At 30.5% G+C, this 26,453-nt stretch overlaps 1 protein-coding gene and 2 long non-coding RNA genes across 3 annotated transcripts in view; 2 read left to right on the top strand and 1 right to left on the bottom strand.

The window, feature by feature from the left end:
- Positions 1-26,453, bottom strand: part of LOC106788347 (GATA zinc finger domain-containing protein 10-like) — a 375,811-nt gene that overhangs the window by 63,308 nt on the left and 286,050 nt on the right. The gene's annotated exons all lie outside the window — the stretch shown is intronic.
- Positions 13,747-14,582, top strand: LOC106788348. Its single transcript, XR_001381889.1, has 4 exons — positions 13,747-13,928; positions 13,988-14,070; positions 14,166-14,447; positions 14,525-14,582. It is a non-coding gene; the product is annotated as an uncharacterized LOC106788348 (long non-coding RNA).
- LOC106788349 overlaps positions 16,533-26,453 on the top strand; it is a 25,770-nt gene continuing 15,849 nt past the window's right edge. Inside the window, exons 1-2 of the long non-coding RNA XR_001381890.1 lie at positions 16,533-18,244; positions 22,609-22,879. This is a non-coding gene — a long non-coding RNA (uncharacterized LOC106788349). The remainder of the gene's footprint in view (positions 18,245-22,608; positions 22,880-26,453) is intronic.

Here is a 26,453-nt window from a genome sequence, read left to right as displayed (position 1 = left end):
CCAAATAATTGAATTAAAAAATTGATGTTTTGTTATAATATTTTTATAACTCAAAACAACGATCATTTTAATATAAAAAGTGATACAAAGATATCTTAGATTTCTTTTCAATATGAACTTTATATTCCATCAAAAGAGAGAATGAAAAATAATCCAACGATCTTATATTTAAACACGAACGTATTAAAAGATTTTGATTCATCAAAAAGTTATTTAAATTTGTTGGTATATAGATGCGAGTTTAAAAGTTAAAATACATCGCGTCATTATAAAATGATTATCTGAGTTTGGTGATAAATAACGCGGACGTTAATTGACGGTAATCCTGGGTTACGATCGAATCGTGCTATCCACCTCGTGTCAATTATCGGCCCACGCTCTGGATGTCGAAGCTCGAGAAAGGTCTAGAAACGAATTGACGTAAGATCTTTTTCTTCAACGAACCCTTCTTCGTCCTCGTATTCCCTCAGTCGTACCCTACTTGATTCGAGATCTCTTGGAAGATTTTACCAGTTGAGAGAAGTTCTTGGGCGTTCACATTGGGTATCTTCGTTGTTAGTTATAAGAGATAATCGATTGAAAGAAACGAAGATTGCGTAGTACAACTAGACCTTTAGTCGAGTCAAGAATTAAAGAGAGGGAAAGAGAGAGAGAGAGAGAGAGAGAGAGATTATCACGTGTGTATGTATGTTTGTTTGTGGTATGTGTTGTACAGTGATTCCCAAAAATTTTGATCGACACTGAAGTATAATCAACTTTGTATCGTTTCGTATTTTAAATTGTTTAAGAAGCAATCAATGTGATTATTGTTTTTTTGTAATAATTCATTTAGGTATCTTGATAAACGTGTATAGTTTATTTTACTAGTTTATATATATTGTATGATAACAATTATTATTCGTGTCACGTTTTTGATTGAATTTTCAGTCACTCCAGTATGACTTTATATTTCTGTTGTTTTGAATTTTATTAACCAGGTTATTGTTTTAAGTTATGGTTTATTTATTAATCTTGATAAACGTATAAAATTTATTTTTAACAATTAACGTATGTGTTATATAATAATAATTATTTAACGAAATAATGTCACATTTTTAGGAAATTGTTTATTCATCACTTATTTAATGTAATTTAATATTTTCTAAATAAATTTATAATAATTCCTAGCGTAATTATTTTGTTTAAGAACATGTTTTAATAAAAAAAACTTTGCAGAATACTTTTACTTATTGTTGTTTTTGTTTTGTAAAAATACTTCAAAGTAAATTATTATTATTTTTAAGTAAAGATTCTTGATTATAATATTGTTAATGAATATCATAAAAAAATTGTGAGATTACGTCTTAATTCTGTTACGTATTTTATAAATGAATGATACAAATCATACATATTTACCAAAATTAATAAATGAGCTATTACAAAAAAAAGAAAACTTAACCAGGATTATTTATAAACGTCGAAAATATGAAATGAAAAATCGAGTTAAATCGTTGAAAATATTTTTGTGAGTAACTGTATGTGTGTTAAAAGATATCTTAAATCGATGATGCACCGGCACCTGCGAAGAAGAGATTCATGATGAATGGCGGCGGCAATATAATTTGAAGACTCCTGCATGTGTCGGCAAATTACTTTCGATCTTGAAAGGAAAGGAAAGAAATTCTAACGTACGATATAAGGGCCGAGAATGAAAATTAGAAAAAATAGATAAGAAGAGAAAAAAGAAGGAAGAAGAAAAAGAAAGAAAGAAACAAGAAGTATAACTATGTAAGAACGTAAAGAAAGTAGCATAATGGCGTAACCTAACCTCTTTAGTATTCATACTACCTGAATAATGTAGGGATTAAATTATTGGTCTTGATCGGTGCATGCGTGCGTTAAATTCATGCCGATCTCGTCAATGCGTCTACTTTATTGAAAGCAAAGGCTCGTTAATTTATGAAAGGTGTATATATGTATGTGTGTATGTGTGTGTGTGTGTGTGTGTGAGATGGAAAGAGAGAAAGGATCAAGCATGTCGATCTATCGATCAATTTTAGTCCATTAATGTTTGGGTTTCGTCCAGGAAAGGATCTCGTTAACGCGTCTCGTTTCAAGATCATCCGATCGATTACTTCAAAACCTTTTTCATCTTATATTTTTATCTATATTCTTGTATATACGTATATATATATACTTACTTCTATTTATATTTTTATTTCTTTTAAATGAGCATATAAAAACGATATTATCGCGTTTGAAATAATTATACTTTGTTTTTTTCTTTTTGACAAACGAAGAACACCCTGAACGTATTTAGAATAATCTATAACACGATCAATTTTATTTTGATATTATCGACATCAAAAAATTAATGTCGTTTAATTTACACATTTTTATTATCTAATTATTTTTATTCTTTAGTTTTTTTTTTTAAGTTAATACAATTCAACAGAAAGAAATGATAAAACGTATATTTAAAAAGGGTTAAATAAATATTATTTTATTTATTTCTTTTCTTGTCTTTTTTTCTTTTTTTTTATATTACAAATTTGAAAAATAAGAGCAATGAAAGATAAAACTTTATTTTCTTCTATTATCGACCAGAGTTGTTCTCTTTAAATTTCGTAATTACACCATTCGCGTACTTTCTTTTTCTCTCTTTCATTCTATTTTTTTCTCAAACCCTTCGCAATTTCTCCATCCTTCTTTTCAAAGAGAAAGAGTAAGAGAAAGAGAGAGAGAGAGAGGCTGATGGCTATCGGATTTTACCGTAAAACAAATGCGCCACCCCGATAATGGTAGAACTGTCCTTCTGCCAGCGCAATTTATTTTACAGTTTTGTTTTTTTTTTTTTTTTACCTTCGATTTCCAACGTCTACTCTTTCTCTCTCTCTCTCTTTCGCACACATACATACAATACATACTATCGTCACAAAACCCTTTTTTATCTACCTTTCCCTCTCTCTTCCTTTCTCTTTCTCTCTTCTTCCTTTTCGACCTTCGCAAATATCTACACGATGCCACAGAGAATTCTGCTTTCCATCGAATCTAGCTGAAGCATTTCACAATGCCGATAGAAGCTAGCTGCAACAACCATTTTCTCGATCATTCCATAATACCAACTTCGATTTTCCAATGATTTTCCAATTTTCTATTTTTCTTCTTTCTCTTTCTCTCTCTCTCTCTCTCTCTATTACACACACATACGTACATATATGTATACACGATGTCGATTTCTGAACATTATTACTTATTACGATTGCATGTTCGTATTTTCATCCTATTTTTTTATCCTTTCGTCAGTAAATATAAATAAACTTTTCATTCGTTTCATATTGAATATCAAATGAAACAATTGCAAATAATTGAGAAAAATAAAAGGTTAATATATAATACAAATTGTTGTACTAGAGTAGAACAAAATTCGAAGAAAATAAAAATGTTCGATAGAACACAAAGGTTTGATTTTTATTCATCATATTTCTGCAATTTTTAATTGAAAAAAGATAAAAAAAATATATATATATAAAACAATTACAACATTCGAATACAAAAATATTGTTCGATAAAAAGGAAGTTTGATTTTTATTCATCATACTTCTCAAATTTTCAATTAATTTAAAAAATATTGAATAAATTATTTGATTCACGTAGAATAAAGTTATGCGATCGTTTACCATAAGCCTTAAACCATTTTAACATCTACACGTAAAACGATCACGTTAACGTGGGTATCGGTTAAATTTGTTTATCTGTAAATCACGTTTTCGTTTTCTTTCTCGAAATAAAAATCACGAAAAAGACATGTAAATTTCTTTGAGAATCTTACAACGAATTTTTATCGTAGTTTTACTACGATTTTCTTTTCAATCGTACGTTATTTTCTACGATAAACTACGTTTTATTCATCGTTTATCATATTCCTATTTTTATTTAATTTATAAAAACATACAAATATATTTATTTGTAATATAGTAATTATGGATTGAATTTTTATTATCGGAAATTTATTTTACGCGATCAGATATATATTAATTACCTTTTTATTATTACAAATAGTCGTATTATGGGCTGTTAAAATTAATAAAAGATCATAAATGTCGTGTATTATTGGAAATTAATATAAAATATTGTTAAATAATAATAATAATAAAATCATTACTTTCTCACATAAAATTCAAACATTTTATTTGCAAGCAATTACTTTATTGATCCATATTTCTATTCTTTTTTTACATAATAAATAACGAATGATTATTAATCTTGTTGAATAATAATTATTTAAGCACACAAGATCATAAATAATAAATAATGAATAAATATATTATTAATTAATAACAATAATTATAATAATAATAATAATAATAATTAAACTTACATTATATAGTTACTAAAGTTTACAAATATTATCTAAGATTTTGAAAAGATTGAAATCGGTGTTGAATTTGCTTCCGAACTCCAATTATGGGCGTGCAGTCAAACAGCATTTAGCATGGCACGCCATTTATCGAATTCCATTATGAGAGAGTCTGAATACGGACCTTGCTTGGTCGGCCGAGCGTAACGACGTTTACGTAACGTCCAAGAAATGTTATCAATGTTCCAACGATAATGCCTATGCATCTAAAATCTGCTAATACGGCCGTATGCATGGTTTAAACATTTGTTCGATGATTCTTTTAAATAAGATTAAATCAATCTGATTTTTCTTACTAATTTATTAATTCAATAATCACAACGAAATTTTTCTTAATGCATTGCACATGATTACACGTTGAAATTAATTCGTTTAAAATAATTAATAAATAGGTATCGTAGGGAACCTATTTATTAATAATTTTATTTTTGGACGAGAGAAACAACTAGTTTAAAATAATATTTCGTATTGGTGCAACAGATAAGAAAAGTAACATTTAATAGTATTGATTTGTAGAGCTTTGTTTTTCTTATTAATTAAAAATAATTTTCAGGACACCCTATATGGAAAATATTTCTTGGATACGAAATATATATTGAAACAATTTCTCTCGTTGACGTTTCTATAATACAAGAAAGAAAGTATTTATATACACCGTCCCATCAGAATATTTCCATGGAATAAATCCTCGGATGCTCGGATTGGCTTTCGATCGTCTGATGAATCTTTCATCCGATCTTTGTAACGACAACGGTCATGAGAGCTTCAAGGAAATAAGGAATGAAAGAAAGAATAAAAAGAAAGATAGATAGATAGATAGATAGATAGATATCCGTAAGATAGCTGATATTGCAAGGTAGAATTTCAATAGTAATCGCTATATAGAATATTACATAACTCGATTCACTTTATGATATTGCTCGAATGATCGGATTCATCAGATAACATCTTGATCCTCAAATCATACGGTACTTTTTTTTTTTGTTTAAATTCTCTTCTACCTTGTTTTCTTATCGATTAAATTCAACGATTAATCTGATTAAATGTACGATCTATTTAGTTGATTGACGTAAATAGTAAATCACGTCGAATTGAAGCTTAGGAAGTTAGTTGTTTTTTTTTTATTTCTTTTTTGTAATAAATTCGTACGTGATTTATAAAATTTTATCGAAATAATAAAATGAAAAGGACCTTTATACGTTTTCACACTTTTTCAAAACGGTCGAAATAATACCTTAAAACAAAAACAAACAAAAATATCGAATTTGTATAGACGAAATAGATGAATTTAAATGTAAAGTAATATTTGTATCGTACGATAGAGAAGGATTTACTCTGTACTATGTTTTTTTTTATCGATTCAAAGATGAACAAGTGCTCATGTAAATTGTACCGGAAGAAGGATTCGATAAATCATCGAAGTTATTTGTTTCCCCGAGCTGTTAGTGCGATTATACGCACAATACCCCTTTTCATCCGTTCTCGACACACCATTTCGAGATAGCAAACCCTATTCTCCCTCTACCGAGACTATCTCTTATTCTCTCTCTCACTCACTCATATACATATATATATATATATATATATCGTCTCGTCGACCCTTTTATTACATAGGCACCGAACCGACAGAGTCCCGAGGGACAGATGGACGATCTGCATCAGCCAGTGGCCAGTCAGCGTTTCCGAAAACGTGCTCTATTTTCCACTTGGATATCGCCTAATAATTTCGGGGATTTTCACCCTAATCCTTTAATGTCCTTACTCACGGATAATTCCAGGCGAATCGAATATCCCGATGGAACGAACGATCGACGGTGTATCACGCATCGCCGCTGAATCCTATCGTACTATTCTCCAACTGTGTGTGTGAGAGAGAGAGAGAAAGAGGGATAACGATTATGTGAAATCTCGTTTTCGAATTTCCTAAACATGTTTTAAGTCCTATCCAAAAGTATTACTGCGAAATTTGGATTCTCATACTTGTAAGATGAATTCAATACCCAGATTGATGATTTATTATTTAAAACGGTTTTACTAAATTAAATTCAATAATAAAGTAAATAATATATAAAGATTAGTATTAAATTGGGTCATTGTGTGTGTGTGTATAATTATTTTCCGGTACTGTGTCAAATTTTTTGCCTCGAAAAAGTAAAATAATTTGTTTATTCGAAAATAAACAAAGTGTCTATTTAGAATGAATGTTAAGATAATTTTTTTTATTTGATAAATTAAATAAATGTCTTTGCTAAATTCTAATTATTGATAAATACGATAAGAAAATAAGGCAGAAATTCTACAACCATCTAATGTTAGGTTGTACGAACGTATAAATCATTTAATTAAATTTACTCTTTATGCATTATAAATATGTACGAATAATTGATAAATAAATATAAAATATAATATATAAAAAAATAACGAGCTAAAATCTTTCTTAATAATAATAAACATGAAATCGAACGAAAAGAAACGATAAGAGTAGAGGTTGATACATGATAAAAAATTGGAAAAAACAAGAAATATATGAAAGAGATACAAGTTAGTCAGGTAGGAATAGGTATGCATTCATAATAATTTTTCAATTAATAAACATAGGAAGAGGTATAGGTTGTCAGAAGAATATGAGGCACTTTTTCAGTATGTAATCGACGTGATACAGTGCAGAGGACCGCCGACGATGCGGTGGAACCTGGTAGAATTTATGACCTCGTAATCATCTGCTGATCCACGAGCCTGCCTGTCCTCCTCCTCGACCGCCCATATTTTCTGTCTCGAGTATCCCATGTTCATTGTTCGTTCTCCATCGTATACATATTCCCTCTTTTTCTTTCTGCCACTCTCTTGTTCTCTTTTGCTCTTTCATGCTCGAAAGCAGCAAACAGGGAAAGAGAGGAAAGAGAGTGAGAGAGTGAGAGTGAGAGTTGAAAGCTGTTGAAAATAGAAGGAGAATGAGACACAGACAGAATGTGAGAGAAAGGGAAAGAGAAATAGAGAATTCTGCCACCCGCGTTTAATTCGTTTCACACCTTCTGGGCCAGTGAATCGAGAGACGAACGGCTCGACCGCTGAAATTTGATCGTCACCGACTGCAGCACACCGGCTGCAGTTCGAGTTCACCAGCACCAGCACCAGCATCAACACCAACAGAGTACCAGCAAGTCGAATTTTCTGGATAGTCGTTTATTCTCACTGAGTTTCCCTTTCTATTACTTTATATCTTCACACACTTTAATTAGACCCTTTTTCTTCTATTAACGACTCTGATGGATTCAACAAAAGATTTATTATTCAAAAGGAATCGTTTTACTTATTTTTATTGTCTTTAATATGACACATATCAGTTTACTAATTTTTCATACGTTCAATTACTGTTCTTATCTTTTCATTGATATTTGCATTAAAACACGATATAGTTAATAGTTTGTTACGTTGAAGTTTAAGTGGTTTTGAGGTTAGGAGTAAAAAGTGTAGATAATATCCAAAATGGAGGATTAAAAATATGGCGTCTAATATAGAGGAACTAAGAAACTTGTATATAAAATTTGAAAAATTTTATTTTTATTATGACTTTAAAAAAAAAAATATTTCTTTAAATAAAAGAATAAAAATTTTTTCTCTTTTTTATATATTCGTTGATTTTGGATAAGTAGAATTATTTACTTGCTGGGATATTGCAGTGTTTCATATTAATTATACAATTACTCAAAAAATAAATTAAAAATTATAGAAAAAAAGATCCTATACAAATTTATTATAGTTTTTTTTTTTTCGAAAGAAAAGAAGAATAACAAATTCATATTTTTCGAAATATTTATTAAGTGAGAAAGAATTTTAATTTCTTTTTATTCCACAATTGATAAGTTAAATAATTGTTCTTTTCTTTTTTAATTTTCTTTGAATTAACAAAATAGAGAATAGTTTAGTTAACAGGTGAATAATTAACTTAAGAAAATATCAGCTTCGTATTTCTGTAATGTTGCATACATCTCTTTCTTTCTCTTTTTTTCTCTCTCTCTCTCTCTCTTGCTTGTGACCGAAAATTAGAAATTTCTCCGAGCGTAAACAGTGCGGTGACCCTAACTGAAGATAGACACCGTACGTGACCTTCAAGAGAAGCATGCGATCTTACGGTCGACATAACCGCTTGACGCACAACTGCAACGATCTTCCGGTCGGAAGATTCGCTTAATAAACACCACAAAGGATGTCAGAAACCAGTCGGCTCTGTTCAGCGATTGTGTCCTCAACGAAGACAACTACCACGTTGTCTGCTTGGATAAAACAAAATTCATATTTTATTTCGATTCTATGAAATATTTTTCGATTATCTTGGTGGAGAATAATTTTTCAACAATCATAATTATATTTCGAATATATAGATATATTAATAAAATATTAATTTATGTTTCGTGACACAATAATGTTAAAATAAAAAAATATTTTTTTTCAGAATATTCTATCATAATAATTATTTAAGAATTTCCTAAAATCGGGATAATATTATTCTTGTTATTTTATTCGTGATAATATTGATATATCAATCAATACTTTATGACATTTTGTTAGAAAGTTTCTTTGGATCGTACACGCGAAGGTTGTTGGAATTTAGGAAGTTTTTTAGGAAACGATTCTTATGAATGTAATACGTTGTAATGTCTCAAAGGGGAATCACTCATATTATCACTAAATATTCCTAGAAGAAATGCGCCATCTACAATACACTGACGCATTGATTACCGCCAAATTTAACACGTTTAAATAATAAATGTTTGACTATAATAAAATTCAATAAAATAGCACCAGTGATATAATTAAATTAAATAGAAGAATATATTCAAAATAATAAACTAACAATTTCCTATATAATCAAGACAAAAATTATACTAATTATCTTATTCGTGAAAATTTTAAAATAGTAATCAATGTTTTGTGATATTAGACCATTTGACCATATGATAATAAAATCTATTTAAATAGTATCACCTAAATAACAAAATATTGAATAAAAAATATTTTCAAAATAAAACAACATAATTAAATTTATAATAAAAGAAAAAAAATGGAAATATATAATAATTAAAATGAGATATAAATTAATAAAAGAAATATGAAAACAGTGAAACGAGCACGCATTGAATAATTATCATAATTATTATTTAAATTTCCGGATAAACGGAAAGAAATTTGTTTTCACTTATCATTTTGAATTTGAAATGTCTTCCCTTTAGAAAGGTAGAAACAAAACGTAAGCCTGACTGCGGTATGTATGTAAATGTTCCTCTTTCTCTTTCTTTCTCTTTATCGTTCTGTCTTTTTCTATTTTGTGTCCGATCCCCTACGCAGCCCTTACCATCCATTCGCGCCCTTTCCACAAGCACAATCGTGGTTTCTACCAAACTCCAAAGCCATTTCACGATATGGGGATGAGGTATACCTGCTTTCTCTTTCTCTCTCTTTCTCTCTTTCATCCCCCCTTGTTTCCCCTTTCCCCGCTTTCTTTCCACTCCCCAGAGGCATGCTTTTCTTCCATTGTATGTGCACCTCCACTCTTCTTTCTCTTTCTTTCTTTCTTTCGTTCATTCGTTCTTCCCCCTCCCTTTTGGTCTTTTTTTTCCTCGCAAAGTCGAGTTACCGACAAAAGGAAGCACGTTCACGCGTGTAACCTGACTGATAAAGTCAAAGATGCGAAATTCTTTTGCGAAAATTCCCCCCTCAAAAATGTCCTTTACTTTGTTCGATTATTATTCGAAATACGATTATTTAATATTGTTGAAATAATGATAGGATTATTATTCGTTAATTATTTTCAATTATTTTATTAATTATAGGATATTATATTATTAATTGTTAAAAATGTTTGATTTAATTGACATATAGGATGGATGTTGTATAAAAGAAAAATATAGTTTGAGAAGATCCAAATACAAAATATTTAGGTGATCATTAGATTATTAATTTATCGTTAAATACTCGTCCAATCTCTAACGCATGGTAAAGTAAATTAATTTAATTAATTAATCGATTGCGATTTAATTAATGTAAAATATGTTTGAATTTATTTACATATGATAGATACTATGACAAAAATATAGAAATGTTACAGAAAACTTCACAAAATCAGAATGCGAAGCAGTAAAATAATTATTCAATTTAATTTTTTCTTTAATACTCGTTTTAGCTGCAGTAAATGAATATTGTCTTGAATCAATTAAAAATTATTTAATATAAGACTAATCTTTATTAATTAAATTACGATAGATAAAACATTAAAATACAATAAATTAAAAGTATTACTTCGTTTAAACATTTTTTAAATCAATCTCATTAAATAATTCATAACAAATTATAAAATATAAATCACAAAAATTTGATTTAATTCACGCTTTTTTGAAAAACATACAAATCAATTGAAAAACATTTCGCAAAAATCAAGTGACACGATATTTTTTAAGAATCGTATAAATCATTGTTTATTACTCGTTTTTTTTTGCGTGAAGATTCGGTAAAAGAATAAACGGTAGTGACAAAGAAATAGTCCGAGTTAATGTTAAAAGAAAAAAAAAACAATGAGAAAGAGAGAGAGAGAGAGAGAGAGAGAGAGAGAGAGAAAGTTAGAGACAGGAAGAATCATAGATGAAAGGGTTGAATTGGAGAAGTGGAAAGGTGGTACGAGTCGAGAGGTTTTAGAGAGCTCGGTTATAGTACAAATATACTTTACGAATACACACATTTATACAAAAGTAGACTTACACATAGATATGTGTAATCCACCACCCATCAAGTTTTTCTCTTACCACCTCTCCTTTTCCATTCTTTTTCTTTAACTTTTTATCATGTATATATACGTATATTCCAAAAATACATACACATGTGTATATATCTGTGTCTGTTTACATATATATATATAAATGTGTGTGTGTGTGTTTGTACGCAATGTGTGCGGGTACGTAAAGCTGGTCCAAAGTTTGCGTTGACTTTATGGGATCTTTTTATCCCTGAGTAATTCCACGTTGGAGTATCGGCCAAGTAGATGCGTTTCTTCTTTATTTCCGGAATGTACAGAATCCTCGAACCCTTATTCCAGTTACTACCGTCCCTTCATTCTCTCTCTCTTTCTCTCTTTCTTTTTTTCATTTCTACTTTCATTTTTTTCTTTCTCTTCATTATCTCTCGTTCAAGGTAAAAGTCTAGAAATATACGCGCGGTGTTTTCTTGGGATCAAACTCCTGACTCCGGGGGGGGGAGGTTGGGGGTTGGGGTACCAAGAGTGGTCCAGAGTTAAACTTCAACGTTGCCAGACGTTTTCGGTGGGGTTGGGGGGGGGAAGGGTGATTACGAAAAGGCAATGCACTAGAAAGTTTAAGGGAGAAAGTGGTAGAGGCAGACGAGGAGGGGGGGGTGGCGCGGGAGGGAGGAAGAAAGAAGGATGCGTGCTTTACGCTACGCTGGGCGATAATAAAGATGAAAAAGAATCCAAAAAAAAAAAAAAAGAGAAAATAGAACGAAGGGAAATCTAAAGAACTGGGAAACAAAATCGTCCCTAGGACGACTCGTCTGAGAACTTTTTCTCTTTTTTCTTTTTTTTTTTTTTTTTTCAAATTTTATTTTGCCCTTTTCTTTTTCTTATTCCTTTTCTTCTTCTTCTTCTTCTTCTTTTTCTTTCGCTAGGTCGTAGTTGACGTATTAAAGAAAAAAAAAAAAAAAAAAAAAAAAAAATAAATGATAATAAAAAGGGGAAAATAAAAGAATGGAATAGGAGTTGAACTTTCAGCATATTATTCGAATGTAGAAAAAACGTCATCCACGTGGAAAAGTTATGAGAATCAAGGAATGACTGGTTCTCCTTCCTACCGATGCTTTCCCTCTTGCTTTTTACCCCCCTCCCCTCCCCCCTTCCCCCTCCTTTCCCGAACTCTCTTTAATTTTTCTTTTTCCTTTTTCTTTTCATTATTATTCTCTCTCAAAGAATAATCGAGCTGAGAATTAACGGGATAGATGAGAATGAGAGAGATAGAGGAACATATAGAGTGATAGTATCGATCGAAATGCTAAAGTTTGTGCGAGTTGTCTGGTGAATGTTGGTGAGTCAGCCTTTTTCATTGACCGGTGAACCGAAGAAACGGCCCTTTTATTTCACCAACTTTATCAGTCTCAACGAACTATCTTAATTTCTCGTCTTCCAATTAAGCTTACTTACTTACCATCTCTCTCACTCTTTCTTAAAGTCGAAAGATGTGGAATGAAAGAGAGAGAGAGAGAGAGATGAAAATCGTTCGTGCAATAGCTCGTCGAATTATATGAACCGTTGCTGATCTTTATGTGCGAGGGAAGTTAGTATATTGGGCATAGGAGGGGTAAGTGGGGGGTTTTTCTTTAGTTGGTTCCCCTAAGGTATGTGTCTTTATTAGTTGCACGGGTCACTTAATTCGGTTTAACGTTGCTGTGAATTATATCCCATCAATGACTCCCAAATAAAGATCTTTGTTCCATGAAAGATATAATGTTTCAAGATTTTATTAGAATAAGTTAAATCAAATGATTCGATATCGTACGTGAAAAATTGACGTCAATTTAATCGATATTTTAATTATAATGCATTTATTATCGAGGGTCGATTAATTGACTTTTAATTGTTTGAGACATATGATTTTAATGGGAATAAATGAACACGAAGAGTTTGCATTTTATTTAATATATAAAGAAGAAAATGAATAATATTTTAAATGAATATTTTATTAGAGAGAGAGAGAGAGTGGGACACAGTTTAACAATTGACAATTGAATGACAAACTGTATGACTATGAGTAATTTGAATTTTTTAATCTGGATTAAAAAATATCTCATCATGCATAGTAAACTATGCAAAAGGTGGGACAATTTTTAATCTACCTAATACCAAAAAGTTAAACTGATAGCGTATCCTAAAAATAGATTTTTCGTTCATCTCGGTTTATCGATCGGTCGAATAAAATTTAAATCTAAATAATACTGCTCAACATTTGATTATTTTTAATATTATTTTTGTAAGAAGTAAACACAAAATTGTTTATATTTTTTATCTTATTATTATATTAATCATTAACAATCTATAGAAGAAACAATATAAAAATATTTTCTATTTTATTTCCTTTACAGAAATAATCCCATCGTTATTAACAAAAAATTCGAGTTAAAATTGACCGGTACATTTCGTTAATATATGCGAATTATTTATAAATCGTGCACGAACACATTACGAATAAGTAAAAGAAATTACAAAAGAAGAATAATAAAGAATTTCTTTTAAGAATTCTTTATACACAAAGAAGAGAATGAAGAGGTATTCTTGATAATTAGGCTTCCTCCCCTTATTTCACGTTTAATGTGAATTGAAACAAGTAGGTAGTAGATGTAACTACATCGAACTCGACTTTTCGATGAGTTTGCGTGTCGTTGAAATTAACAACACGAGTACCTTCTCGTGCACTTGGTTCTGCCAACCAGTCAACCAACCAGCCAGCCAGCAAGCAAATCAGTGAGCTAGCAAGTAAGTACTCGCATTTTCTCATATATAGTTTATACTTACACACGTATATACTAATACAGACAAAGACAAAGACAGGATGCAAAAGGCATCATACGCTCGGTTTCACAAAGACGTGAACATCGTGCAGAGAACAGAGTGACAGGTTCGTATGTAGCCAACTTGTGGTCTTTGGCTTGATACATCGTCCTAGTAGTTTATACACATTCGTATCGTACACTTACAATTACATTTAAATAGATACGTGTCAGTGTATATATGTGAGAGGGTATATATACAGAGTTGGGAGGAACGCATAGAATGTGCCTATCGTTTGCTTATTTACCCTTTACGTTGGTACTACAGTGTATCAGGAAGGACAACAAAATGCAAGAAACCAAAGCATGGAATGGCTGGCTTTGATAATTTAATTTATATACACTCTTGGATCCTTACCTCTACCTTCTTGCAAAACTGTCGACGTGCCGAGTTAATTGTATAAATTATTACTACGGGAGTTTCGTTGTCGATAAAGTCTTAAAGGTTGGTATAACTAACTTTACCCAAAAGAATACCAAGGATTCTTTTATTCCTATTATACTTTTTTCTCTTCTTAACAGTCGTGGATCGTTGATAGGTCGAAGAAAGAAATAAGAATGGAAGATGGAAGAAAGAAATGGGGAAAATAAAAAGTACGAGAAAAGAAAATAGAAAAAAAAGAAAAAGAAAAAAGAAGAAAAACAAAATAACAAGTTGCTTTCGTGCCACGAAGGTCGCTGTTATTTCGAAATAATCGCGTGTGAGACTTCGTTATTGCATTATTCTTTCTTCTTTCTCTCTCCTTTCATTCTTTTCTTTATTTTTACGAGATATGGTCGATAACGATCAGGTGAAATTTACGAGAGCCCTTTTTTTCTTTTTTTTTCTTTTTTTTTCTAGATACCCCCTTCTTTCTTCATTGTTTCAACTCTTTCGATGATATTGTTTAATTAATTAACTGTACGTGAAAGTAGTGAACCGAAAAGAAATTGGATACCCTTTTCGTATTGTAACGGAAGTCACTCAAATTCACAGACTCGATCGAATGAAATCCCTTCGACATGATCATTATGTTTTCTCTCTCTCTCTCTCTGTCTCTGTCTCTCTCTCTAACTGTTTTTCTCTCTTTCAATGTCGGGTCTATTAAAAGCAGAGACCGAAACCCTCGACGCACCCACGGTTTATTGCTGCGCGCACTAATTTACTCGTTAGTGCACTGATTGAATACAATCGGCTTAGCATAATAGCCGGATACCATGGATGCACACAATAATGCACGCAATATCTACAAGGCACGAGTTCTTTCAGCCTTCACTCGCAAAGAAACCAATGTGATTATCGAGTATACTACAAGCAATTTCTTTTTAAACTAACTGTGTAATGGTTCTTTTATAATGGCGATTTAACGATTTATTTATTTTTTTGTTTTTTTTCTTTTTTTCCTTGGGATCATTATCATATATCCGATTGTATTTTATATAATTTATGTTTAAGAATTGTTTATATTTAATTTACATCATTTTATTCTAATCGACGTTTGATCATTTTTATTACGAGCTGTACAATTTTTGTCGCGTGTTTATAAGGGGTTGTCTGATTATAAATCTTATTTTTTTTGTGAATATTTTTTAATTTTATGAAAATAAGAGAGTGTTTTGAATGATTAACATGTTTAATGCTATGGGAATCATCGGTTTATTCGTATCGTTGCGGAGGTCACCGGTGACCCATCTAATAAAATAAATAAGTAACATGTGATTGTATACAATTAAACTTATGTATTATAAATAATATTTCAACAAAATAGGCGTAACATGTAAGAGAGATAACAAATTCACGTTGATGAAATTAACGTTGTTTTTCAAATGTCCTATTATTATTAATATCAAATTAAATAATTATCAATATATCAATTTCTTCTCTAACATGTTTGTTAATTAATTGCTTGATATTAATTATTTTAAAAATGATCTTATTAATAATAATAAAAAGTTAAATGTTTAGCGTGTGAAAGGAAAGTTCATGGGATATAACGTCGAGTACAATAATAATCTTTGGTAAAGCAGACATGTTTGTCGTAAAATACGAAAGAATGGTCTGTGTTCGTCCGGCAAGAAGCAGCAATATATCCGTTTCTATCTAGTTTTCCATCGCCTCGATCGGTCACGATAGATCGTCGTCAAAGTGATACGGCCCACGCCTCATGGGTCACGACATCTCGCGTTTCTCTTACGACAGGTACGAATACTCACCACATATATGTATATATATATATATATATATATAAACATATATGTATATGTGACTTTCTACCTAACTTGTTTTCTTTCAATTCTACGAATCTTTTCTTATTTAATATTATTAGTAACTAACAGATCAATCACGATTAAGGATATTAAATTTGTTGACACAATTTTTTGTTAAAATAAATAATAAAAAAGGAGTGAAATTAATTTAATAAAATGGTAAGTTATATAATTTTGTTTTTTTTATGGTATTATTATAGAAATTATTAGAATAAATGTTAAGTTATTATTTGACAGTTTTTAAAATTATTATGGCAGATATTAAACAACATTGTTATATTTTGTTCAATTACATGATACGTTTTGTATAAGTTAACTTAATTAACATTATATTAAAGAAAATTTTTATGAATATACGAAGTTTCTGCGAAATAATTCCGAATAACGCGGTATAATTATTTTTCAATCGTTTTGTTATTCGTAATTGAATTGTTTGTACTTTATTTTCTTCGATAAAATGTTAAAAGATCATTGTAATGAATGGAAATAATATTTAAACGAAAATCATTATGTTAAAAATCGTCAAACATTTGAATATCGATGAAAAACGTGTCTCCGGGAGTTTGTAAAAAAAAATAAAAAGGGATTGGATACTTGGGGATATGGTGGTTGAACGAACGGTACATACAACGGAGGAGTGCGTGATGTCACTGATGACTTATGGTCATCATAAATCAAGCCATTGAATTTCACAGTGTCGATATTTCGTCGTGCCCCTCGCGACATTCTATTCCGCACCCTACCACTCCCTTGGGAAGAGCGTTGTTACCAAGGGATGTGGTAAAGGTACCCATCATATTTTTTTTCTTTTTTTTTTTATAAATCTTCGTACTTCCTAAAAATAGCGTGATACAAAAAAGAAATGAAACAAATCAAGACATCTGTTTCTTGTCTTCGTTGAATTGGAAATTGTATTAACCATTTATTTGATCAATTTAAGAACTCAATCTCAAATCAATACGAGACATTATCTTTTTATACAATATTATTTAATACCAATACAAATTTCTATTTAAATCCATTAAGTTTATTTCTAATGTGAAAATTTATTTGAAATCTCGAACAAATGAAACATCGATCAAGTACTTTGGTATTAATATTTTAAAAACTTCTCAAATTAGAGATTCTCTTTATGTTTCATTTTACCAAATGAATAGATACAAAGAATAGAAAATTAAATTGAGAACAATTTCTTACATAAATCTAATAGCATAAATTTTAATTAAAAATTTCCAAAAACTTTTTTCTCGAAAGTGATGCCACAAATTAAAAAATGATACTCTTATTTATCGATTAATTGTTTCATGTTGAATCATCCCCTATACCACAACCCGTACTTATGTATAAAAATAATTATAATTTTACACGTACGAACATATCATTTTCATAGCAAACAAGATACGCATAAGTATACAAAAAATAAATTTCTTTTTCTACCTTATATCATGTATACATTTTCCAACGTGTTCGCAGATAACTAGAAATAAATATGAAAACAGTTAAACAGTGCACTGAATGGACACCGAATAATCTTTTCCACGAATGTCAATGTGTTTATAAATTCCACGACGAGATTTATAATAGAATAAAAACAACAATATTGAAATATAGACATCGGTTGAGGAGTCGGGAAAGTATATATGTAAAAACAAAACATTAAATCGTTCTTTCGATTAGTTTAACCTCTACTCATTCTTTCCTATTCAGTCGTCATTCTTATAAGCTTCCGACAAGACGTATTAATATGTGTTTTCATTTTACGTATTATACATTTTCCTATCTCATTTATTCGTTCGTTTAAATTAAATACAGTGTTTTATATCTTTTTTTTTTTTAACGATGCTCTAATTAATACTATTAATTAATTACTTTTAGTAAATAAGAACATTATTTGATCGATATTTTTCGTATTATTAAAGCATAAAGTGTGTTTCTCGTTGGAGAGTAAAATTTTCGGAATGATCTCACCGGGAAAATGGAATTTTAATATTTCAGGTATGTATTTGCGTATGTGTATGCGTATGCACGTTAAATGCATCAAATTTTAGCAATGAAATAATCATGTATCTCATCAAATGTTTATATAGAATTTTAATATTTTAAATATGTATAGGTTATATATGTTACTGTTAAAACGTGAAATTGGTTAATTTCTAAAATAATCAACTCAACCATGAAATAGCAATACCTATCTGTTAAGATATAAAATTACGCAGAATTATATATTTTAACTAGATAATAGAAAAATTCACGAGATATGAGTTGTTAAAGTATAAAATTGTAATTTGACACGTATATTAGATCCGATAAAGAAAGTACAAAAGAAAATAAGGACAAATAACAATGTGCATTGTTTAAGAAACAAAAACAAACCTTAAAAACAGATCAAATTTCAATCTCTTACTTCAACTATACACCCCTCTCGCGAAATCGTATCTAACCTAGTCATTTCCTGAAACAATTCGTTAAAGTGTATAATAAATTTCGCATAAAAGCCAGATATTTCATGAATTAAACGAATTATACGATTTAATGCCGACATATTAAATAAATCTAGCGAGAAATGTTGTGTTTGGTAAACACTTGTTTACATCCTTAGCTCATCATATTGATGAAAAGTTTATTCCTAAAGAACCCACAACATCGATTAAAGACTGAATTAGTGATTCATTGAAACTTAGTGTTTAGTGGAAACTAAACAAGGTTAAAATTTAGTCAAATAGAATGAGAGTGAATGGAGAAAATATGAGAGAGAGTGAGAGAAAACGAGTAACACAGGTATTATCGTGATCGAACTATCCATTGAATAGGCGCTTCGTTATGTAATCCGTTCGTACTCGAATAACGTTATTACACTTCGTTACCTACCACGTTGCCGAGCCACTTTTTCAACGCTCACAACGATAGATTCGCTAACGGTGTCAATTGATGATACTCCAAACGAAATTGGCGATCACGAGGACATAACCATTCGAAAGAACCACTCATACTCCGTAACAACATAAAATACATTCGAACCAAATAGCGCGATACCTTTTCAACGGAAAATATTTGACGGGACCGATATAAAACTAACGCGTTGTACCGATCATTTTTCAAATATCGTATTTGGAATATCCTAATTGTTTATTAAATCAAATATTCAATTCGAGATTACTTGTAAGGTTTTTTTTAATAAGAAAGCGTAAAGTATGCGCTATGATAAATATAATATTAAGTTTGAAAAGAAAACATGCATGAGACATCATCTATCGTTCGAAGTAGCTAAATATCGATTGTTATTTTCGACGTGACGTCAAAGTGAACCGAACAAAATAAAAACTCGTATTTGATTTTCAATAAAAATACAATGATTGTTGAAGAGAATATTTATTACAATTTCGTTAAAGGAAATGAACGTTCGTTAAAAATGGTTAAAAGTTAACAATATTTAAACGTGAAATGAACATAACCTTAAAATGGAACCTTGGATTCCGATTTCTCTCATGAAAAATTTTAAAACTATATGTTAAATTTCAGATTGAAGACAATTTCGTTAAAAATATAAATAAACAATTCATGTTAAAAAAATAAATAATCATAATTACAAAATTTTATAAATGTGAAAAATCCGAAATTGTACACCGAATCCAAATATCTTATAATATATGGACCGTTTTGTTTGAAAGTGGTACAAGTTCATTTTCTGTTGTTTCGAGAAAATGAAAGAGGTTTGCATATTGGTCAATTGAAAAATATTCATTAATTATTTCAAGTCTGTCAATGTTTCTATTAATTTATCAATATATAATTTAATTATATATCAATTTCTCTTAAGCTAATTTAACTAAAATAATGTATATATTTACGGGTTGCAAATGGACTTACGCAACTTTTAAAATAAACGGTTCATATATATATGATTATTATAAAAGAACAAAAATAAGTTCAAAGGTGAAGACAATTTGTGGAAAATGATAAAGTGAGTCTGGGTGTCAGATCTGGAAACGGAAGAGAAAACTAAACAAAAAATAGCAGAAGTATTTTCGAAGCAATATCGTTTGGGAAGACGTCCTAGTCGAATTTAGAGTGAGTTCTTGCAGCTTCAGTTCTTTCCTAGGATGTTTCGAAGCTCCTGAGCCTCGAAATGAGACGGATTTCTCGATGTTGAAGGAAGCCAGCTACTCAAGAAGAGTACTAGGCTATCGGGTTTGCGGTGTAACCGGACCCGGAAGCTCGTCGAACAGCCGTTTCTCTTTCCTTCTCACTATCACACACACTCTTGCACACATATACATACTCTCACATTCTAACACCCTCTTAGTTTCTGGTTCCTCTTATTTCGGAAGATTTCCCTGGATGCTCATTGCCTTCTCCCTCAACGCCAACTCGTTCCTAACTTCTGAGATCCCGGCTTATCTCTTTTCTCTCTTCGAAAACTACCCCTTCTTACACCCTTCTTTCTCTTTCTTCATCATTCCTATACTACCAATCCTTGTGTGTGTTAACGTTGTTCATAAGAAAAAATGAACATTAACTTTCCTTTCTTTCGTTTGTACCAACGTCTTTCAACTCTTTAACACTCGATTTTTGAACATTTTTTTGTATATAACAAAATTTTGTAATTCTATAATTAAATAATTATAAATTATTTAAGTTTTTAATTTGTTTAAAACGTTTAGTGTTATTTAAAATTATTTTTAATGTAATTATAATTTGAATACAAATTTCTTATCATTTTTGTTTTAATAGTCGTTCAGAAACCAATGCGGTTGAGTTAATTTTTTTGGATTTATGTTTCATTTTTCGAAATTTTAATGCTTTCAATAAGAATGTTTTTAGTTGTTTTCTGTCTTTCTTAGCTAAGTCCTAAAGTTTTTAAGATTTTGCTATTGTCTCAGCAAATACATACGTTTTTATTTACACATCCTGTACATATTTTGTTTTGTTGCAGAGCCTACACTTCTACCAAAATTACTTTATATACTTTTATACTCAAATTCTTATGAAAGAAGCCAAAAATATAAAAAAATCAATGTATTAAAAGACATTAATTTTCACAATTATCATTTTCAAGACTTAACCACTATTGATTACTGGTCGACTCATGTATTTCTTCATCTTTTAATTAAACAAAAGTTATTTTTTAAATAAAAATAATATTAATTTCTATTTGATATATTAATATATATAAAGAGTCCATATTATAAGTATTCTAATAATTTTAATATTAATAATTAGTCTATAAAAAAAAAGATAATAATTCAATATTATTCCAATAAAAGTATTATTATCAAAATAAAAAATTATTCGTAATTATAATCTAATTGAAAAAATTATTTTCAGTTTAAATTGATGATTTGAAGAGTCATACTAAATTCTAATGTTTCAGTAGCAATTATTGACCTCATAATGTTACCGACCACTCTCTTACCGTCCCAATTTTTCAGCACGAACTAGGACTAGGTCTATAGTAAATTCATTTTCATGATGATTATAGCCGGGGTCTACGAGCCTAGTCGTTAGTCGTTCGCTTAAGAATAATTTCGAATGGATCATGAACATTAAGAGTGATTTGTCGTAAGGAACTTGGCAACATCATTAGCGCCGTTTTCTATGCACTATGATTGGCTTCAATACGACGTTACGAAGCAGTAATTTGATGCTGTGCTGTGTTAGAAACTAGAAAGGGGACGTTCGGGTTTCCTTCACTCATTGCATGGGATTAATGAAATATCCCTTCCTTTCATTCTTTCTCTTCCTTTCTCTCTTTCATTTTCTGTTACTTATTACCGACGATACTTAAACCATGGGGATTCGAGATTAGTCGACTTATCCGAGGATTACATTGCACGTGTCATTTAAAATCTTACTTTGAAATCATTTCTTATAATGTAAGTTTACATACGATCGATATTTCTAATATTCTAATCGCTATTAATATATTGAATGACATAAGATTTACCGGTGACAGGCATTTAATTTGTTCGTAACGCCATGGGAGTCACCGGTGACCGGCGAACATGAATAATTAGAAACACGTGTAAATTTTGATGATTTTAGATTTAAAAACGAGAAGATCGTACGTTTAACACGTTACTATATATATAAGAAATATTTAATTGTATTTTATTTAAATATTATCTAAATTTATTTATTATATTTCAACATTGTACTTTAAATAAGGGAATGAAAAAATATACTTAGTATTGTTTAATAAGCAATAATAATAATTAAATAGATTATAAGATTAATCAATAATTTTGTGTTCTTTCATTGTAATAAATAATCGAGAAATGTGATTTTTATAATAGAAATGAAAACAGAATAATAACGCGTTTTCCGGAAATGTCCTTGATTTCGAATAATTTGCATGGTAGAATGCTTCCTGAACATCTTCAACGACCCTTTCGTGCCTCGAACGCATCTTCCACGTTGGAATTTTCACACGCTTGAGAAGGTAGAAACAAAGAGGCGGCCTTGAGGATTTCGGTAAAGGAAGAGAAATAGGAAGAGGAGGATGAGGATGGAGGATACCATGAGGGTGGGTGACAATGTCTCGCGATTTACCCCCGCGCATTGTGCTGTCTCCAACCCTCCAACCCCAAACCCTCCTCAACGAGTTCGAAGCATCTCGACAGACAGAACGCGGTAAGAGATCCTACGTAGATCCTGGACAGATTTTCAAACCATTGAATGCTCTAAATTCTGCAAATTCTATTTCTACGTCTTCCATTGTTCGTTCCTTCATTTATTTATAATATATTTTTATCTTTTATCTTTTATTTTGTTTAAACTTATAGGATACTGAAATAAAACATTGACGTTAAAATTATTAACTGAGTAAAAAACAAAAAAAAAATATATTATAATATTTGTTTTATATCAAATATAATTAATAGATGTTATTTATTAACGAATGAGATACCTTGTAAGAAAATTTATTAATTTTTTTCTATAAATATTTATAAAGATTATACTTGATAAGCAAGTGGAGTTAAAATTAGAAATATTATTTAATAAACGAAGTGTGTCTTAAAATATGGGAATCGCTTGCAAGATATTATAATTGATAATCAATAATAAATGCCAAGAAAATATTATAAATTGTAGAAACAATTTTTAAAAAATACATAAATTAATTGTTATAAGTAATAGAAGAATAATTTTGAATACAGTTATGCATTTTAAATACCAAATTGTTTATAAATTTATAAACTTTCTCCGCTCTATACATTTTTCTCGTATAATTCTTAAGACGTATCTAATTTTAAAAAATATTATCGAGTCGATGTGGTTATTCGGATATTCGTTGATTTTTGTTTCTCAAGTAAACCGTAAAAATATGATAGAAATACGCGAAGAACGCAAAGTTGTATAAGTCGATCGGTTCTTAATATTCCAAGAGAAAGGAAATGTTAGCCATTTCAATATGGTTTGTGAAATATTGACATCTCTCTAACGCGTGAAGGAATAAAACGATACTTTTCTTTAAAGAATGAAACATGGCAATTAAACATCTATAACTTTCTCATTTTTTCTTTTATTTTTCAAACGAGATACGTAGTATTCCAATCATTTTCATTTCCTTGAAAACAAAGTTTCGATTTCAATTGCAAAAGTAAATAAAACAAAAATTATTATAATTATAAATAATCAGAGCAAAGTTTCAAAAAAAAAAAAGAAAATTCAACGTTAACAAAATAATCAATTAAATAAAATATAATTAAATTGTACCAGCATAATTATTATAACTTATACAATTAATATAATTCAACTAATAGAATTAACTCTTGACGAGGATCGTAGAAAGAAAATGAATATTGCAATCTTTTGTTTGAGAAAACAAGACGTCGTTCGAACATTCTCTGCACATTTTTGCAGATTAGTGTACTAATTACGATTACCGACAGACATCGGTACGCGCTGACAGGTCCGTCCAAGCGTATTTGTCCTCCTGTGACATCTGTCGAATCGGAATGGCTCATACGCGACATGAGAAGAATGAAGGGTGGAAACAAAATGAGACCGAGGAAAGCCTACACGCATACGCATATAGTCACCCCCCTCCCACACACACACACACAAATACATATACGAATGAGTACGGAGTATACTTATACGTACTACGAAGTGTAGAAGAAAATAAAAGAATGAGAGGGTTGAAGGGGTGAGGATCGGAGGGGTTGTGCACAGAGTTGGAGGGGGTTGGAAGAGGTTGGAAGTTAGAGAGATCCGGGTAAATGAAAAGCAGTAAGCCGAGATGAACGTATTTAGGGGATGCTTATATTTGAAGAAGGCACGTGACCACTCTGCTAGTAGGCTATGCCAGCTGCGAAAAGGCTTCTTCCTTCTTTACACATTGGTCTGCCTATTTCTATCCTTGTCTGACTCTTTCTGCCTATCGTTTATCCGTTTCTCTGTCTCTTACTATTACCATAACTACTCTTAACCGTTTTATACGCCAACTGTTTACTCCAGCAATCATATCGGCAAATACGGTGCATAATTAAAAGCGATATATAACGCGGCCGTTTTTGACATGTGCAACAGCGCGAATAACGTAACGCGGATTGTTCGATTAGAAAGAAAAAGTGGGAGAAGGGTGGTGGTGAGGGGGTGGGGGTAGGGTGAATAAATGAAAGGGAGGGTACTTGGTTCTGTTACAACAGCTTGTATCATTTTGTGTAGAGAATTTTAAACACGCATAATGGAAGAAATGGTACAACAATTTTTTGTCATTTAATATTTTGGACAAATTTTAATTACTGGATACGTTCGTGATTATATTTTAAATAATAAATATTTCCTATAACAATATTCAAGCGTAAAAAGTTTCGTAAAAATGATACTTTCATGATTGGAAAAAATGTGGTAATGAAAATTTATTATAACAAGGAACAATCGTGTAAGAGTACCATCGAGAAAACGTTTTACCATGACGAAGAAATTTACGATGAAACGAAAGAGGTTTTGTGCGTTTATGTATGCGTGTTAAGGAATGTGCGTGAGTTGGCCAATCAGTGAGTTGGCCTTTCCGCCGAAATTTATATCCTTTATTCTAGCCGCGACCGCACAAAAGAGGGACTCCGAAAACCAAGACGAACGGCATCGGGTAACTTTTACGAGACAGACATCTTGCGGGACAAGAGTTATACCATAAATTACCGAAGGAAGCAAAATGCACGCGGTAAGTGGATCCAGGAATCTGCATACGAAAGAACGAAGAAAGGGTAAAAGAATCGCGAGCTCGATTCGTTAATCCACCGTTTGTCGTAGAATTGTTTGACTGTGTGCTGGCACACACACACACACACGCACACACAAACACACACACATACATACGAGCGCGAGAAGAACAAAGAAAGAAAAAGAGAGAAATATAAAATTAGTAAGAGAGAGAGAGAAAGGGATGGGGAATAAGAGAAACTGAAAGATAAAAGGAACGAATTAGAGGAAGAGAGAAAAATTCAATGAGAGAATGAGATGCGTGTATAGAAGAAAGAGAAAATGTTAGAGAAAGGGAGATGGTAAGAGAGAGGAAATGAAAGAGTAAAAAGAGAATTCGAGAAAGAATGAGAGAGAAAGTGAGTAAAAGATAGTGTAAGAGAGTAAGAAAGGGAAATAAGAGTGTAAGAGAGTAAAAGAAGGAATGATAGTGCAAAAACGTTAGAAAAAGAATAAGCAAGAACGCGAGTAAGAGAGAGTGTGAAAGATAGAGAGAAAAAGAGAGGAAGAAAAAGGGAATTTGAATTAGAATTTGAATTAGAATTTGAATTTTTATCATGGTATTTTATAAATGACCTAAATAGTCCCACTACAATTGAGTTTGGCTTATATATCAAATAACACATAAAATAATGTATATATATAAACATGATATAAAATAAAATAATATAAAATAATAATACGGTAATATGATATAAAAATAAATGTAAAACTTTTTAATAACATGAAGTAATATAAAATAAATATATCAGAGAAAGAGAAAGAGAGAGAATGTAAAAAAAAGAATGAAAGTTAGGAAGATGAAAAGAGTAAACGAGAGGAAAGGAGTATAACATTTAGAGAGAAAGAAAAAGTCAATTTGAATTAGAATTTGTGTGTGAATTTATCAAGGAATTCTATAAAAGAGCTAAATAATCCCACTACAATTGAGTATGACTTATATATCAAATAACACATAATATAATATGAAGTAATAATAAAAGAAATAAAATAAAAT

This window comes from Polistes canadensis, unplaced genomic scaffold (genome assembly GCF_001313835.1).
Source record: "Polistes canadensis isolate GaletaPanama2010 unplaced genomic scaffold, ASM131383v1 scaffold_136, whole genome shotgun sequence".
NCBI lineage: Eukaryota > Metazoa > Arthropoda > Insecta > Hymenoptera > Vespidae > Polistes > Polistes canadensis.
The sequence above is the reverse complement of the archived record's forward strand: the minus strand, read 5'-3'. Positions and strand labels throughout refer to the sequence as shown.